Consider the following 19335-nt stretch of genomic DNA (forward strand, 5'->3'; position numbering starts at 1 on the left):
GTATTATGTATTATTACACTACAGTATGCTACATGTATATTTTAAATGTTTTATTTGTTATATTTGAATTTGGTTATTGTAAAAGAATATTTTCATTTGCATATCAATCTGGTTAAAACACAGGTCCTATTTCGTTTCGTTTTTATAGTTTAAAATTTCGTTTTACTTGTCTTTACTACACTTGGATCTGGAAGAGTTGGTAGGCCTTCGAAAGTATAAAAATACGAAACGAAATATAGATCTGTATTTTAATGAGATTGTTTGAATATGTTCTTTCTTTCTGCTGTAATCTAAGTAGCAGATATCACACTGATCAACAGTGAATATTCGCTAGGCCACTACAATCACTGAGAGGGATAACATTGGTGCGGGCTGTATATAATTAGCTCGCAATATTAACATTTTTCCTTCTGCAAATTAAATTCTAGAAAATGTTTTTGAAGTATTAGTAAAAACAATAAAGATGTTCGAAGTATATCCGGATAAAAATTATTTTCTATTTAGTGAAAATGGGTATAAAAAATGAGTAAAAGGCACCATTCTGTCCGGACTAGTTCACGTTGTAGTAAACATTGCACGCGCTATCGACCAATGATCGACGTCATGTGCGTCACACGTAGAATGCATATGAACCTTATAGAGGTCAGTCATCTTACACAGAGTTATAAGAAGAAGGCCTTCGCAATACCTCTGTGAAAGAGATTGAGCAGATACTATTCAGGCCTTGTTTTTTGCAATTTTGCTTAAACCCCCAGGGACAGAGCCACGCCCATTTTTTGCATTTATCGTCTACAGGTTGCAATTCTGAATAGATCATCTTGGAACATTGCATATTTATTCCTTACACCGTAAAAACAGAAATGCCCCGACCCCCTTGGACATTGACACACCCACTTTTTGTTAATATTTTGTCTGTAATGATGGCAAAACAAACCCAACGCCTAGCCTTCTTTGCCTCTTGTCATATTACAGCCATTTCATATTTCATTCTCTTCGTTTTAATTAGTACTATATCAATCAAAGCAGGATTGTGGACGTATATTGCAGCGTTAGCGATGCTCTTGTTTAATTATTCCACTTTAAATGATGTACTCATTTTTTCTGAGCCACCCGATATAAGAGAAAGTTTGTCTATTTGCTAATGGGAAACATTTTTTCCATGGTGTTATTTGTTATGCATATGAAATTGACATTTAATGATTATTGTTTTATTATGGATGTTAGGAAAAACATTTTCCATGCGTGCATCGCCGGATGACTAAGCTATTTGTATAGGCCTATAATACCCCTCAAAATTGTTAAATCTTTTCATTGTTTTTTACCTAAAACGAAGTATCTTAAGGGGGGCATTGTATAAGATTAAAATAAAGAATCCGTTTGCTATCAAATTTAAAAAAAAATAGTTAAACGAATATATTAAAAGTTTAAATTAAATTCGCCTACTATATTCTTAGTGAAGTTATGACTAACTACTCTTATCGGGTATCTGACAGAAGATGGATTATGTTTGTCTTAAATTTGTATTATTTTTATTTCAAATAATACTCTTAATATGAATAGAAAGCTGTATATAAATAACTCTATTGTTAGGCTCGTTGTCGGTAGTCTTCGTGATTGACGTCACGTATTTTCGGAAAATTTCGGCTGCGTTTGACGGCGGACATTTCCTATCCACTCAATATCTAAGCCATCCGATGCTTTAGAGGGTTGGCATGTAAATAATACTATATATAGCATTTGAAGCAAGAAAAAACCCCAAAAAACCAACAAAACGTCATGCAATAACTATAGAGTTCAGTCATTCTGTGATACACTGTACCAAACCTATGGAATTCATTACCTTGACCATGCTCATCTTTTTTCGACTACTATGTTTTAATCTTGTGATAGTAGAGAGCTGAATACGCCTTGGGCATATCCTTTGATGGATTTATCCTTTGATGGATTTGTGCGCAATATAAGAGCCCACTATTAATATAAAATACGTAGGGCCTAGCGACCCAATTAGAGTAAGTATAGTCTACAGGATACATATATATATAAAGCTAGAGATTGTGTTACACTTTCATAAATTATGTTACTATATAAGTTTTATCGCTGTATTAAACGATCAATCTAAAGATCCAATACAGCACAAACAAAAACTTCCCACGTATGAATAGTTAGGTCGTGTGAACTAAGTTTTTGTTTGATATAAGTTCTTTACTATGAGCATCGTTTTTTTACTGATGAACCAAATTGCGATTTTTTCCTTTTCTCCTCCATTCCCGTAGTTCTTGCTGCAAAATGTCACTGCATGTCTGTAAAATTACGCTGATTAGTGTACGGGAAGAGAAAATGACAAGAAACGAAATCGTGTTTTATTAAGAAATATACAATAATAATAGGTCGACGTAACTTATGTCAATTTAATAGCGACGTGAAGTCTTGGACTGTTTGTTATTCGCCGGCGTATTTCCCTATAAAAGTGCCTTTATTATATTACTAAATCCATATCTGGTGAATAACGAACAACAAACTAGCTCGTTATTCGCCAATATGAAACAGCTCGTTATTCAGATCAAAAAATAGCTTGTTAGAATCTAATAATTTCCCCAAGACTTTGAAGTGTTATAATAAACCAATTAGGCCCATGAAAAGTCACTCCCGGCGTATTCCCTATATAAAAGCGCCTGTATTATATTACAAATTCCATATCTGGTGAATAACGAATAACAAATTAGTTCATTATTCGCCAATAAGAAACAGCTCGTTTTTTCGGTAGAACGACAGCTTGTTAGAATCTATTTCCAAAGACTTAAAGTGTTATAAACAACAATTAGGCTCATAAAAAAACACTCCCGGCGTATTCCCTATAAAAGCGCCTGTATTATATTACTAATTCTATATCTTGTCCAAGCTGGTGGGTTTTCTCCGGGTCCTCCGGTTTCCCCCCACTGCTAATTTTGAAAATAAAATTAAACCATATGTTATTCCCGAAATGACCTAGTTTGTCTCGAGTGGACGTTAAACCCAACTTCTCTATGTCCCTCGCTCTATATATCTTGTGAATAACGAACACCGAACCACGAACAACAAGGGGGATCACGTGGTTAAGTGGGTAAGACGCTGGCTCGCTAGCCTGGAGGTCGGGTGTTCGATCCCTGCATTGGCCGAGAAAGTTCATCCAGATTTTCCGGCGTGGTTCCCCCTTGTCAGTGATGCAGGACGGAGGACCTGACAAGGACAGATGTCTAGTCGTTCGGATGGGACGAAAAAAAACCGTTGGTCCTGTGTACACATTGGCGTGCACGTAAAAGACCCCTTGACAGTTGGAATTCGATATAGGAGTATGCCGCAGTGCCGCTGTCCGGGCAAAATTTCCCTCATAGCACACGAACGGCGTATGCCCGTCTTCATTAGCCCAGTTCGGAGCAGAACAGTAGGACGTTAAACCCCATTTCATTTCATTTCATTTCACGAACAACAAGCCAACTTCATGTCATTTGTCAATTTGATAATATTTTTTTTGTTATGTTATATATATGTTATATACATGTAGACTATTTATGATTTTTACATTGAAAAATTGAAATATATACATCGATTATTGTATGACATTGGCAATCTCGGCTCCCAGATTGAATATCGCCTGATGTATCCTTTCGCTGGTCGCTTCACAAAGATCCAAGATGGCCACTCAACCTTGCGTTTCTTCAGAAATTTCGCGTATTTCCTGGTAATTCATCAAATCGACTTTTTCGAATGAACTTTTGGTGTCAAGATGTGGAAAATGTTCCAAGGATCATTAATCATTAATATGTAACTCATGCGACGAACCGGTGGCTAATTGTCGAGAGATCGGCAGAATTTCATTCAAACAAGTTCAGTCAATCAGGAGTCACGGGTGGGGGGGGGGGTGTCTTAAGAATCGGATTTAGGATGATCAATGGCCGGCGCGATTCCTAAGGGAGAGACATGAACGGTAGACCTCTCTCTCACCCCCCCCCTCTCTCTCTCTCTCTATGGCTATGGGCCCGAGATTACGACGTGGGCTCATTAACTAGAAGGTACCGGGTTTTATCCCAGTGTTGGCCATGAAAATTACTGCGAGTCAACAGAAGACTGTTCTCGGATCATCGGATCTTGCGATTGTATATTTTAAAAACAAGCACCACAAGTGTATAATTATAAATCTGTTTTGTTTCAGTATAATAGTGTCATTGAATAAGACGATTTGGTGTCTAGAAGAAAGTTATAGATTAAATTAGATAAGGTAAGAAATGTTTGACTGCAGATTCTGAGCGTGATAGAGGTTAAAGTTTTTAACAGGGTTAGGTATAAAGCACTGAGGTTTGGCAGATGAACCATAGATATTCGGCCTAACCCGATCTTGCGTTCCGAAGTTATCACCCTTTTCCGGAAACCTAGAATACGCGATGGAGGCTAGATATTAACGGGGTTTTTTTGTTTGTTTTTTTCCCCGAAAACCTAGAAAACTCGATGGAGGCTAGAACTGTTAATGTTTTTTTTTTTTTTTTTTTTTTTAAAACTCTGGTGTGAAGCATCGGGATCAGCGTTTTGTGAATTTCTCTACCGAAGTTGCCATCCTCCGCGCCCCATTTAGGTAAGCCTCTTAACTCGAGAAAGGCTATTGTTTTTAATGGATTGTTTTCGAATTTGAAGTGAAGCATGTGTGTGGGTGAAACATTGGGATCGGAGAGGATGAACCCCTATGATTTGTAACATATTCGAGTTTTCTAGTCTAGAGATATAATTGTGTTTCCATAAAAAGCTTGTGAACTCGATACAGATTTTATGAAAGCATACCGGATTCTTATCATTTTTGTCTATGGCAACTGTTTATGGCTATGGCTATCTGTTTTCGAGACATAGCTGCTGTGTGGGTTTATCTTTTCTTTGCTGTTTTGTGCTAAAACTTTGCGACAAGATACATGGGTTATCTCTTTACTATTGGCCTTTGGTTGTTATATCATTTTAACCCATTTGTATTAAAGCATTATCTATGAAATATGGGAACTCTCCTTAAAATATGTTATTATGTAATAACAGGATACCCTATAAAATACATACACGTGTTACAAAAAAAACCCAGCATTTGTTATGCTTACATAAATAATCAAAAATAGCAGGTATACACACACTCCTTTTACAATCCAACAATGAACTACCACAAAATCGAACGTCACAGAATACTATAAACGTGTCAAACTTTAGACACAAATAAAACAAAAGACAGTCATCACTGGCTTACTGAACCGTTAAAGTAATATATGTCAACATACCTTTGTATAGGACATGTATAATTAAGCTCAGGGTATATATAAGCTAAATTAACTGTATCTCCGTATCTTGTCTACGATATCACCTTTTGTGGAAGTGGACGTAAAACTCCAGAAACGAACGAACGAACGTATCTCCGTATTCACCATTCTTTAGAGAGAGAGAGGGAGAGAAATGGGGTTTAACGTCCACTCGACACAAACTAGGTCATTTCAAGATTATGGTTTAATTTTATTTCGTTAATTCGCAATCGCGCAGGGGTCTTTAGCAATGGAACGAAACCGGAGGACCCGGAGAAAACCCACGAGGTTGGACAGGCGACCCTAATCCTTGACACGTACAATCGGAGAAACGAAACCGCGCCAGTTGACTCAATGACAGACTTTATGATACAGCGCGCACACGCTAACCATTCAGCCATCCCCCCTCCCTCCCGCCTCCCTCCCCCAACATTCTTTAGACTCGAAATGTGAGCTTATAACAGGAAAGTGGTTTGCATTATAACAAGATGTCGCTCGGAAGGGGTTGGGGTGCGGGGGGGGGGGGGGTCGTGGAGTAAATAACAATCTGCATTACTATCCCTACGGTTCCAGGGTGTTCTCTCCCAAGAAAGTCTGGGCTGTCTGTGAGGAGCATGCTAGGGTCAATTTGCATAAAACCCAATTTCTATACCATTAGGTAGCCAGGGAGTTCTCTCCCAAGAAATGTTGGGATGTGTGAACGTCGATTTGTAGCATATCTGAGCCACTGTATAAGTTTGATATTGGTTGACCAATATGATTATGAGGTAATGATGATCAGAATCAACCAATAGCGTTGAAATGAAACCACATGTGAGAGAGGTTAAAGCCCATTAGGTCATTTCGGGACTAACATGGTACAACCTTATTTTAACTGTTGTTCACTTGTGCACGGGGTGTTTAGCAGTTGGGGGCGGAGTACCCAGAGAAAAGCGGAGTACCCAGAGAAACCCCACGTGGTTAGTCAAGCTACCCTATTACTTGTCACGTACACGTGTGGTTTCGGCATGGGACACTGGATCGAAACAGCAGAACTATAAAGGACAAAGGCTGAAAAACAAAAGGTAATTTGTATGGTGGCTGATAATGGTCAAGTAAAGTCTCAACCGTTTCATAACCTGGCAACACAGCAGTATCCGAGCTGATAACATATTCTGTTATCAATTGACCGCCTTTCTACAAGTCACAGAGAGAGAGAGAGAGAGAGAGGAGAGAGAGAGAGAGAGAGAGTTCAATTCTATTTCAATAATTTGCTTGAGCGTACGGGTCTTTAGCAGTAGGGGGAAACCGGAAGACCCGGAGAAAACCAAATAGGTTCGACAGGCGACCCTACTCCTTGTCACGTACAAGCGGGGAATCGATACCACGACGCTTGACTCAATGACAAACCTTATGATCCAACGCACACGCGTTAATCATTCGACTACCCAAACAAGATCTTAAAAGCACAAAACGTCGACAATTACTTACTTTAAATACGTTGTAATGAATAATAGTATAAATGATTTATTAAAGATTTAGATAAAGAGCTGATACGTCTTGCTATAATAGTTAAAAAAAAATAGATACCGAAAGGGGAATTTATTCACAAATTAGGTCAAATTACTTTATTTTGAGCGAAGTTATCAGCGTTAGAAGTTTTGATGAGAATTTTCATTGTGACGATAATAAATTAAGTCTGAATAAGCTAAACCTCTAGCTCAATATTTTCCACAATAAAATCGAAATAAATAAATAAAAAACCCGACTCTCATTCAATTTGAACAGTTCACGTATTTCACCGAACATAATATTGTTTTAAGAGCATGTCTGTGAGATGGGTTAGTACCCAGATACACCCCCACAAAATATTAGATTGATTCAGTTGATACCGACCTAAAAAATTGGAAAAAACATTTTTTAATAGAAAAAAGGCAAAAAATGGGCAATTTTGGAACCAAATTTGGATGATGTTCCGTTTATCAATACTCCAGATGAAGTACATGTATGGACATCTTTACATATTTAATATATTCCATTTAGTCTCTAGCAAGGATGATTTAGACACGAGAGAAACAGAGTAAAATGAGAGTCCACTGGTCACAAACTAGGTAATTTGAGGACTAACATAATTATGGTGATGCATATCTATGGATATCTTTACAAAGTTAATATATTCCATTCAGCCGTTAGCAAGGGTGATTTTGACTTAAGAACGAGAAATGGGGTTTAAGGTCCACTCGACATAAACTAGGTCATTTTGGGACTAATATATGGTAAGTTTTACTTCAATAATAATATGCTTGTGCGAAAATAGACATTCCATGACGTTGGACAAACAACCTTACACCATGTCACCTGCAAGCTGTCACGCCACTTAACTCAATGACAGACCTTATGATCTAAAACATAGATGTGTTAGACCACGAAAAAGTTTCATGAATCTCCAATGCACTTTACACAGAATAAATCATCTTATATGAATATAATATGGTAATGAAAGGTGAAATATGATACACGATTCAGAGTGAGCATATTTCAGCTCTTGGGTAAAAGATCACTAGGCTGTCAATGGCATCTTCCGTATGTTCCGTGGAAAACCGGACAACCGATAGTTCTTGAGTGGTAAAGAACCATCTCTGCTAAGTCCGTAATCACAAACCGTTAGTCACACGTGGCTTGAAGGGTTGAAGTGTTTCTGGGGGATGTACATGTTCACTCTTGTAACAGGTTTTAAGGACGAGGGGATTGTAAATGATCCAGTGATATTAAGTCGTAGTCCCACGATCAACAAGATGACTGCACAACAAGCATAGGATTCGTGGGTTCGCGTACCCAGTCACCCGCTGTGTATCACCTTTTCTACCAACGTCCCTTGTGCCAAATAGGTTCTTTTTGTCAAAAATATTTTGCGAATCAGACAAGCTTATTCACATCTGTATTTAGGAGACGATCATTGTATAGAAACATTTGTAAGTTTTCACGGAGAGGCACTGGAAATCGGGAGGCTACCATAATTCCATATTGAAATACCTGAAGGAGAAGAGGACATACGCCAAAAACAAACCAAAATAGTATTCTGGGGTCCAAAAACTTGAAGGAAGGCCAGAAGGCCTTACACGCAAACATAGGAATCTAATTGCGCACTTCTGCTTGAACGTAGGTATATGTAGGAGGTTGGCACATGCGGTCAACATTATCCAGGAGTACTATAAATCCTGTTCTGATCTATGCCATCTTCCCTTTCAGAGATTTCAATATCAGACATTAAATGTTCCTACATGAACACTTCTGAATGTTTTTTCATATGGTTCTTCTTTACAGTAGATATATCAAGTTTATGATAGTCAATCAATCTATTCGATGATCTGCTCCTAAATACAAATCTTAATAACCGTTGTCTGATCCCTGCAAAAGCATACACGACTTACGACCCTCGTCTATGAATATCAAGCGAGTGTGAAAGACAGATTTTGTCACAGAAATATTATGATTTTAAACAAAATGACCTATTTGAGGCACCTTCAAATAACGAAACATTAATGGTGATGACTAGTATAGTCATTTGAAGATGATATTTGGCCATTGCTGAAAAGGCGCTGCTTTGGTTAAACTGTGCTAATGTAAAAGCTTGCCATGCCAGCCCATACATTTATGCACTTCCATGCTACTATCTACTGAATACAGATGAGAATAAGCGTTGCATGATCCTGCAAAATTATACACCAGCTACGCCCTTTCCTGCGATAACCGGAAACGTCCGATTTCGTCACAAAAACTTCATGAGTTTTAACCATAACAGCATATTTGGCACGAGGAACGTTCAAGTAAAACAATATGGTACTAATGTTGATAATCAACGGTCATTTGAACTCTTGAAGATAGTAGTCGGTCATCAGTGAAAAGACGAATTTCGTGGAAAATACCGTTTTTACACATTTTCAGAATATTACAGCACTCTAGTGGGTTGGGTTTCGGTCAGATTTTTTCTTCTGGCATTTACTTTGAGAAATGCCCTTAACAACCACACCAAACAATTCTATACACGTTTTAGAATGGCATAGTTTTATTATTATAGGCTGTATAATTATAATGATTTTATCCTAACATCCAACTAAGGCACCGGCTCGCTGACCTGAAGCGCTCGGGTTCGCTCCCTTGTTGGTCGAGAAAGTTCATCTGGATTTTCCGGCGTGGTTTCCCCTTGTCAGTGGTGCTTGCAGGGTGGTAGACTTAGAACGGAAAAGCGTCTAGTCGTCGTAAGGGTCTAAAAGTCGAGGTCCCGTATACACGATGGCGCGTCCGACGTAGATTAGGCCCAAATAATATTCATAATTTTCAATAAAACATTTGTAGTCATATTTCTTTTTTAAATGAATTGTTAACTGAATGCTTTTATATTGTAAATAAGCCCATATTTTAAAGTCGTTTGGTCGAGACACCACTGCGCCCATGATTACAAAGAGTAGAAAGGGCTAGAAAGGACGAATGGTCTTACACATTTTAATTGACAATGGAAATGCATTTCTTACAACAGAGAAGACCGAGTTTGCGTGCTTTCGCTTTTCATGGGGCAAATGACGAAAACTCTTACCGAAAGAAATTCGGATCGTTTTTCTGCCCGAACGGTCCTAGTGTTCGACCCTGCCCCCCCCCCCCCCCCCCCACACACACACACACCCTCCCTGACTCAAACACACACCTTCCATTTTAAGTTTATAATCTTCGATTTGTCAAGGTCAAAATATGACATTTGTTACCAAGTAAATCATTATTTTTTTTCCAATTTTAAGTCTTTAAGCTCATGTTTTTCCCTGTTATTCACTTAACATTTCTTATAAGAAATAATGATGTGGATTTGTAACTCTATGCTCTAATGGTGGTTTCGTGTAATAATAACAGATTATTATTTTGTTTACACTGTTTCTCTTTGAAACTTCAACAAAATAGAAAGTCTCGTTCGTCAGCTTTTCAGTTTAGAACCCAAGAGTTCTTTCTTGTCATTATGAATTGCATTTATACAGAGAGCGTAGTGGGAAAGCAAAATCAATACTAATCAGTTGTTAGCCAAATATGGAACTTCTTGAGAAATGTAAAAATAAACCATGTAATTATCTAAACGAAACGTGTCCGGACAATTAACTCTGCAGATGTATTCTCTAATATTCTAAGAAAGTACACAATGGTGTAAGATTCCTTTAGAAGCCCGTAATACAAGTGAACATTACCTACATACATATAATGTGCTGTAGCGCAGGTAAATCAAGGTAAATTCTTCATTCACGACGTCAAAGCGACCTATATTACCACGCGTTCATTGGCTGATCATCTCAACGTATTAACCAATCATATTTGCTGCTGTAAACGAGGAAGAAAATTAGCCCAAGCGTTTTTTAAAAAAATGTTGTTTTATTTATAATGTCTGTACATCAGAATGGGGTCGGTTTATATCACACACACACACATATATATATACACATATATATACATATTATATACGTTTTAATGGCTGAACGATCTCTATCCCATTCATCATAATACAGCCCATGCTTACAGCTAGAATTTGACATCGTATTCTTCAGATGACTTGAATTAAAGAGTATGGAAAAATAATAATTGTATCCATATTTTTGTAATTTAACTAATTAGACAAGAGAGTGGTAGACAAGTAGTCGGCTAATGATAAACACGAACAGGTAAGACTTGTAAGCTATACTTTAACCTTTTAGTTTCGTTTTTTATTTTAATTTTCAATGTATTTTTGACTATTCGTGGGGTGCAAAAAGCCGAGTTGCGTAACGCGTTATGAAATAGCCTTGAACTGGGTTTCTCATTTTTATAGAGTTAAAACTGAACACGATGGTACCCTATTTATGTTTGCTTAATATTTTAAGCGGGAAAAAAAGAAAACTTTTGACAGCTTGGGTTTGACAAGTCGTGTCGTTTCGATAAGTATCTTCTTGTGACAACGATAAAAGGATGCGTTTTGAAACATAGTGCCTCTGCATAATAACTAGTTATTGCTGTCCCATATTATTGTTTCTATTTTTTGTATTTATGTTGTTTATTGTTTTGCCACTAACCAAGTTGACCATATTATATCGTATGGGAAACAAGGCGATTTACTGATTAGTATTTATTGAAACGAACAGACACTATATTTCGCGATTTTAATGTATGGTTGCCGATATTAAAATTTTATCGGATCCACCAAGCAGCCTTATTTTTTTCTTTTTTTTTTTGTTAGTAAGTTGATGATTATGATATAAATGCACTACTACCCCACTTCCCGAACACCATTATCTTTTGGAAAATGACGTAAAGCTACTGGGACAGTCACCAAAACTAACATAACGTATCCAACTATCTTGCTACATGTACTTAGTTAAAAGGCCCCACAAAGTTCGCGTTGTTGTGTACGACGGAGGATCTGTCGGGGAACGTCGTCTAGTCGTTCGGATGAAAAGAAAAACTGGGACCCCGTGTACACACTGGCGTGCACATAAAAGTATCTTTGACAGTTAGAATTTGAAATTTGAAATACGAGTAGTCCGTATCGCTGCTGTCCAGGCAAAATTCCCCCTCATAGCACACTGTGTGGCGTAAGCCCGATTTCAATAGCCCAGACGATGCAGAAAAGTAGGATGTTAAAACCCATTTCATTTCGTTTCGGGATTGCGATTTGATTCGATACCTACAGAGTTTGACAAGAATCTAACAGACAAAAGCACCCCTATATGCTGATTTGTTTGTTTTACTTTCCTATTTCTTGATTAGGACTATATTTTTTTAAAAAAGTAAATAGTTTTTACACTTGTGGTGGATATTAATTATGATAAAACACCTTATCTCAAAAATATAGATTACAAAATATCTGAGTCACTCAATATTGGGATGATGTTTATCTTCTATCGAAATACACGGTTTTAATAGGCTTAAAATGATTTATTTTCATATTCTTACCACGTGAAATGTCCAATATGGCGTATTCCATTAAATTTCAAAAGGGCCGGAGAAGAATTTTGTACAGTTGAGGTAGTTGAGTTTACTGTTTTCATTCAAATTAAAGATCTATGGCGATAGGGTATCCATCTTACAGGGCCTTAAATATACATTGTCCAGAAAGTATTTATCGGGTGGTTATTTTCAATAAAAGTATGGCAAATTTAGTATATATGGAAAGTATAGACGCCCATTTTACTAGAAAAATACTGGATTACCCGAAAATCGCCCAAAAAATGTCAGGATATCACGAAATGGCAACCCGACGGCTTATTGTATGCTAGCTTCACTGAGGGAGCGGTTGTTATTTCCTGATCGAATGGTTAGGCGGTTTTGGGAACACTGAGGGGTATAAACGTGTAACAGACGGCGGAACAAAAGATTTGACGGAAAATAATTCAAGAATTTACTTAGGACTCAATAGGTATGGTAAATGGACAGTAAGTAATGACAAATATATTCTGAAAAAACCCGGATCCTCCCTCAATCAAATTAGGTGACAAACATGGCTTCAAAAACAATTTTTTTTATTGCCTGGGGTATCTCGAGAGAATACAAAGTTTTGAGAGGGATTTGAAGCCAATTTTTGATCAATTTATTAGTTTGAATATATTTTTAGTCGAAATATATCACCAAATCACACAGTTTGTTACCGGGAAGGTATCTTTAAATGGAAAGACTATAAATTCTCTTTCATCCTTCTTTTCTGCTGGGGGGTTGGATGGCCGAATGGTTAGCACGTGCGCACGCTGTATCACACGGTCTGCCATTGAGTCAACTGGCGGGTTTCGATTCCCCGGTTGTACGTGACAAGGAGTAGGGTCGCCTGTCCAACCTCGTGGGTTTTCTCCGGGTACTCCGGTTTCCTCCCACTGCTAAAGACCCCTACGCGCAAGCGAATTATTGAAATGAAAAATTGAACCATGTGTTAGTCCCGAAATGACCTAGTTTGTGTCGAGTGGACGTTAAACCCCATTTCTTTCTCTCTCTCTTTCTTTTCTGCTGTAAGCGGGATAATGAAGACGTGCATGCGCCACGTAGTGTGCCGAATGGTTAGCACGTGCGCGCGTTGTATCAAACGGTCTGTCATTGAGTCAACTGGCTGGTTGACAAGGAGTAGGGTCGCCTGTCCAACCTCGTGGGTTTTCTCCGGGTCTTCCGGTTTCCTCCCACTGCTAAAGACCCCTACGCGCAAGCGAATTATTGAAATAAAAAATTGAACCTTGTGTTAGTCCCAAAATGACCTAGTTTGTGTCTTTCTTTTCTGTTGTAAGCGGGATAATGAAGACGTGCATGCGCCACGTAGTGTGCTAGGAGGGATATTTCTTTCTCGGACAGCAATTGAATTCCAGTTGTATAGTGATGTATTTCGTGCATGAACGTCAAAGAGTATACGAGACCGGGTTTTTCGTACTATTGGGAACGATTGGACGCTATTCCTTGTCAGAACTTCCAGGGGAAACCACGCTAGAAAACCGCAGACTTTCTCGACCAACATCGGCATCGAACCCCGGACCTCCCTGTTAGTAACTCGTTGTTATTCTTCTATTAAAGCAACAAATGCTTCAGAGCACTTCTTTGCGCAATTAATATTTTGGCTAAATATGATTTAGTAATAGGCGAGTGTTTACTGGCGTAAATCTTACGACCGGGTATAAATTTTTACGCGCTATTCCGAAATAACTTTTCAGAATGCGATATCTCGACAACTAATTAATTTATAAATCACAAAATTTCATATATCTCCCCATTTACCTTTAGAATTTAAGCTAAACAACTTATGGGCTGTATTTCTCTTTAGGCCCCCCCCCCCCACACCCACACACACACAGTCACACAAACACACACACATACATACAAAACACAGCCTACCTTAATGTATGACATTCTCCACCTCATCGACCCCTCTCTTTTATGTCTGGCAGATTTTTTTTTTATCATTTCTGTCTCTTTTATGTGCCTACTTAAAATATCATTTGCCCATGTGTTACATACATACATTATGTTGTTTAGAATTTATTATGGAATCGTAAAAATAATCACGGAGAATTATTAACTGGATGATTATAATATAACATGTGTGATGTAAGTAAGTCGTCGACTTTTGTAGAGACTCTAGGTGAGTGTGTCCTCTGAATTATATAAGATATAGATATCCAAAAAAATAGTAATATTTGGATGGAATAATCTATATTTAAATAACTTTTACATTAGTGTCAAGATCTTTCGGCCTTACGGCGTCTTCAGGGCTAATATCACTAAATTTATAATGGTTAATTAGGGTTTCACACTGCGTAGCTTGTGTGAAACACTATTGTTTTTGTTAAAATTATTATTAGGGTTTCACACTGCGTAGCTTGTGTGAAACACTATTGTTTTTGTTAAAATTATTATTAGGGTTTCACACTGCGTAGCTTGTGTGAAACACTATTGTTTTTGTTAAAATTATTATTCTTATTATTATTATTCTTCTTTTGTTTTGAGTAGATCTCAGCAACTGATTGTCGAATCGTTACGATTTCTTCGGTTTTATCGGAAAAGTGGGTGTGACTTAGAGGATAAAGCTATTTTGAACGTTCTGCGACAATGCGAAATGTCCGAAATCACCGAAGCTATCGTTTTTAGAAATATTGCAGTAATTTTAACAATAATCATTGGATTTTAACTTTCGATGCATTTTGGCATAGCCGGAGACGGGGCACATAGCTACGCTACTTTTGATTTTTGATTTTCGGCAAATCTTCGCAGATATTAGGCGCTAAATTTAGAAAATTTAAATTTTTACAAAAAACTTTTTTATTTATGAATATTTTTTAATCGTGTTTTACACAAATATAACGAGTCCTCTGACTTGGGCAAAAATGTGAAAATTTTTTGTCTCGGTAATTTTCCTTGGCCCCCATTGGCTAATTCAGTTTTTCAGTCCTAGATTAATTATTTATTGTTCGATTTGTATAAAACAAAGTTCATATGCCCCGTTGTCTCAATTGTCATTTTTTTTGTTACCAATAGTGTTATCTGTCGGCACCGGAAGTGGCGTAAATTGACAAAAAACTACAATTTTGACAGTTAGGTACCATTTTTCGAAAGCAAATATTATTTTTTTCAAATCTGGTATAACTGAAATTGTGCGCCCTTTAAAGGCGCACAAAATGTTGGGACCATTTTTTTTAATTTCGATTCCGTTTTCGGGCTATTTCGATTAAAGGGTGAAAAAAGGTGTAAAATTAAGCTATTTACAACCCATTCAGCGTTTTCATATTTTAAAATATTACTTCGTAACTTTCATAAACTCGTAGCAATAATCTATACGGAGAGAATGTATGTGAAAATTAATTTGTAATATGCGCAGTTGCCGAGAAATGGGCAATTTTGCATGAGTCACTTTTTACGCTAGTTTGCCTGTAAAAGAGTCAATTATTATTCGATTTTCATAAAAGTGACACCATTTGATGTGTAATGTCAATTTTAACTAGGTCAAACCAATTTAACATTTTCAATATCACCGGAAATGACGTAATTTGGGCAAAAATTGTATTTATAGCCTTCGAAACCAGTAATTTATTCAAATGAGTCATATTTGTTATTTGTTTAAAATTTTGATATTTGATTCAAATCAACTAATACAATGAACCCTTACGATCATATAGATATCACAAAATGGTTTCTAACTTGTTCAGTTGCGGAGAAATAGGCAATTTTCAACAGGTCACTTTTTAAGGTTTTTTTGTCAAAAAAAGTGTCAATTATTATTCGATTTTCATGAAATTTTCACTGTGTGATACATAATGCCATTTACGATATCATACAAGTAATTTAAGATTTTCATTATCACCGGAAGTAACGTCATTTTGGCAAAAACTGTATTTTTAGCCTTCAAAACAGATATTTTATTCAAATGAATCAGATTTGTAATGTTTTTAAAATTATGATATTTGATTCCAATCAACAAATAGAATGAACTCATTCGATCATACAGATACCTCAAAATGGTTTCTAACTTGTACGGTTGCAGAGAAATAGGCGATTTTCTACAAGTCATTTTTCAAGGTTTTTGGTCTATAAAGGTGGCAATTATTATAGGATTTACATAAAATTTTCAACATGTGATGATGCTATTTCTGATTTCATAAACCAATTTAACATTTTCATTATCACCGGAAGTAATGTAATTTTGACAGGATCACTGACATGTAGCAAATGAATTGATTGCTGGATTTGGTTGTTTCTGCGTCCATTTTATTTCATGTGTGCAATGCTTATGTGGAAACCTGTTTAACGGTTTCATTGGTACCGGAAGTGACATAAGTTCAAGGGTAACGTGGCACCGGTGAAACCCGTCATTACTGCTTCGCAGTTCTAGTTCTTATTATTATTATTATTCTTCTTTTGTTTTGAGTAGATCTCAGCAACTACTTGTCGCATCGTTACGATTTCTTCGGTTTTACTGGGAAAGTGGGTGTGACTTAGAGGATAAAGCTATTTTGAACGTTCTGCGACAATGCGAAATGTCCGAAATCACCGAAGTTATCGTTTTTACAAATATTGCGGTAATTTTAACAATAATCATGGGATTTTAACTTTCGATACATTTTGGCATAGCTGGAGACAGGGCACATAGCTGCGCTACTTTTGATTTTTGATTTTCGGCAAATCTTCGCAGATATTAGGCGCTAAATTTAGAAAATTTAAATTTTTACAAAAAACTTTTTTATTTATGAATATTTTTTAGTCGTGTTTTACACAAATATAACGAGCCCTCTGACTTGGGCAAAAATGTGAAAATTTTTTGTCTCGGTAATTTTCCTTGGCCCCCATTGGCTAATTCAGTTTTTCAGTCCTAGATTAATTATTTATTGTTCGATTTGTATAAAACAAAGTTCATATGCTCCGTTGTCTCAATTGTCATTTTTTTTGTTACCAATAGTGTTATCTGTCGGCACCGGAAGTGGCGTAAATTGACAAAAAACTACAATTTTGACAGTTAGGTACCATTTTTCGAAAGCAAATATTATTGTTTTCAAATCTGGTATAACTGAAATTGTGCGCCCTTTAAAGGCGCACAAAATGTTGGGACCAGTTTTTTTAATTTCGATTCCGTTTTCGGGCTATTTCGATTAAAAGGTGAAAAAAGGTGTAAAATTAAGCTATTTACAACCCATCCAGCGTTTTCATATTTTAAAATATTACTTCGTAACTTTCATAAACTCGTAGCAATAATCTATACGGAGAGAATGTATGTGAAAATTAATTTGTAATATGCGCAGTTGCCGAGAAATGGGCAATTTTGCATGAGTCACTTTTTACGCTAGTTTGCCTGTAAAAGAGTCAATTATTATTCGATTTTCATAAAAGTGACACCATTTGATGTGTAATGTCAATTTTAACTAGGTCAAACCAAATTAACCCTTTCAATATCACCGGAAATGACGTAATTTGGGCAAAAATTGTATTTATAGCCTTCGAAACCAGTAATTTATTCAAATGAGTCATATTTGTTATTTGTTTAAAATTTTGATATTTGATTCAAATCAACTAATACAATGACCCCTTACGATCATATAGATATCACAAAATGGTTTCTAACTTGTTCAGTTGCGGAGAAATAAGCAATTTTCAACAGGTCACTTTTTAAGGTTTTTTGTCAATAAAAGTCTCAATTATTATTCGATTTTCATGAAATTTTCACTGTGTGATACATAATGCCATTTACGATTTCATACAAGTAATTTCAGATTTTCATTATCACCGGAAGTAACGTCATTTTGGCAAAAACTGTATTTTTAGCCTTCAAAACAGATATTTTATTCAAATGAATCAGATTTGTAATGTTTTTAAAATTATGATATTTGATTCCAATCAACAAATAGAATGAACTCCTTCGATCATACAGATACCTCAAAATGGTTTCTAACTTGTACGGTTGCAGAGAAATAGGCGATTTTCTACAAGTCATTTTTCAAGGTTTTTGGTCTATAAAGGTGGCAATTATTATAGGATTTACATAAAATTTTCACCATGTGATCATGCTATTTCTGATTTCATAAACCAATTTAACATTTTCATTATCACCGGAAGTAATGTAATTTTGACAGGATCACTGACATGTAGCAAATGAATTGATTGCTGGATTTGGTTGTTTCTGCGTCCATTTTATTTCATGTGTGCAATGCTTATGTGGAAACCTGTTTAACGGTTTCATTGGTACCGGAAGTGACATAAGTTCAAGGGTAACGTGGCACCGGTGAAACCCGTCATTACTGCTTCGCAGTTCTAGTTCTTATTATTATTATTCTTCTTTTGTTTTGAGTAGATCTCAGCAATTGATTGTCGGATCGTTACGATTTCTTCGGTTTTAGCGGAAAAGTGGGTGTGACTTAGAGGATAAAGCTATTTTGAACGTTCTGCGACAATGCGAAATGTCCGAAATCACCGAAGCTATCGTTTTTAGAAATATTGCAGTAATTTTAACAATAATCATTGGATTTTAACTTTCGATGCATTTTGGCATAGCCGGAGACGGGGCACATAGCTACGCTACTTTTGATTTATAATTTTCGGCAAATCTTCGCAGATATTAGGCGCTAAATTTAGAAAATTTAAATTTTTACAAAAAACTTTTTTATTTATGAATATTTTTTGGTCGTGTTTTACACAAATATAACGAGTCCTCTGACTTGGGCAAAAATGTGAAAAAATATTGTCTCGGTAATTTTCCTTGGCCCCCATTGGCTAATTCAGTTTTTCAGTCCTAGATTAATTATTTATTGTTCGATTTGTATAAAACAAAGTTCATATGCTCCGTTGTCTCAATTGCCATTTTTTTTGTTACCAATAGTGTTATCTGTCGGCACCGGAAGTGGCGTAAATTGACAAAAAACTACAATTTTGACAGTTAGGTACCATTTTTCGAAAGCAAATTTTTTTTTTTCAAATCTGGTATAACTGAAATTGTGCGCTCTTTAAAGGCGCACAAAATGTTGGGACCAGTTTTTTTAATTTCGATTCCGTTTTCGGGCTATTTCGATTAAAAGGTGAAAAAAGGTGTAAA

General features: G+C 36.5%; 1 protein-coding gene across 1 annotated transcript in view; it reads left to right on the forward strand.

Moving 5' to 3' along the window:
- The first annotated feature begins 10959 nt into the window (after positions 1–10959).
- LOC126824802 (ETS-related transcription factor Elf-3) overlaps positions 10960–19335 on the forward strand; it is a 49358-nt gene continuing 40982 nt past the window's right edge. Inside the window, exon 1 of the mRNA XM_050554190.2 lies at positions 10960–10978. The gene's annotated coding sequence lies outside the window, so the exon portion shown is untranslated. The remainder of the gene's footprint in view (positions 10979–19335) is intronic.

This window comes from Patella vulgata, chromosome 6 (assembly GCF_932274485.2).
Source record: "Patella vulgata chromosome 6, xgPatVulg1.2, whole genome shotgun sequence".
NCBI lineage: Eukaryota > Metazoa > Mollusca > Gastropoda > Patellidae > Patella > Patella vulgata.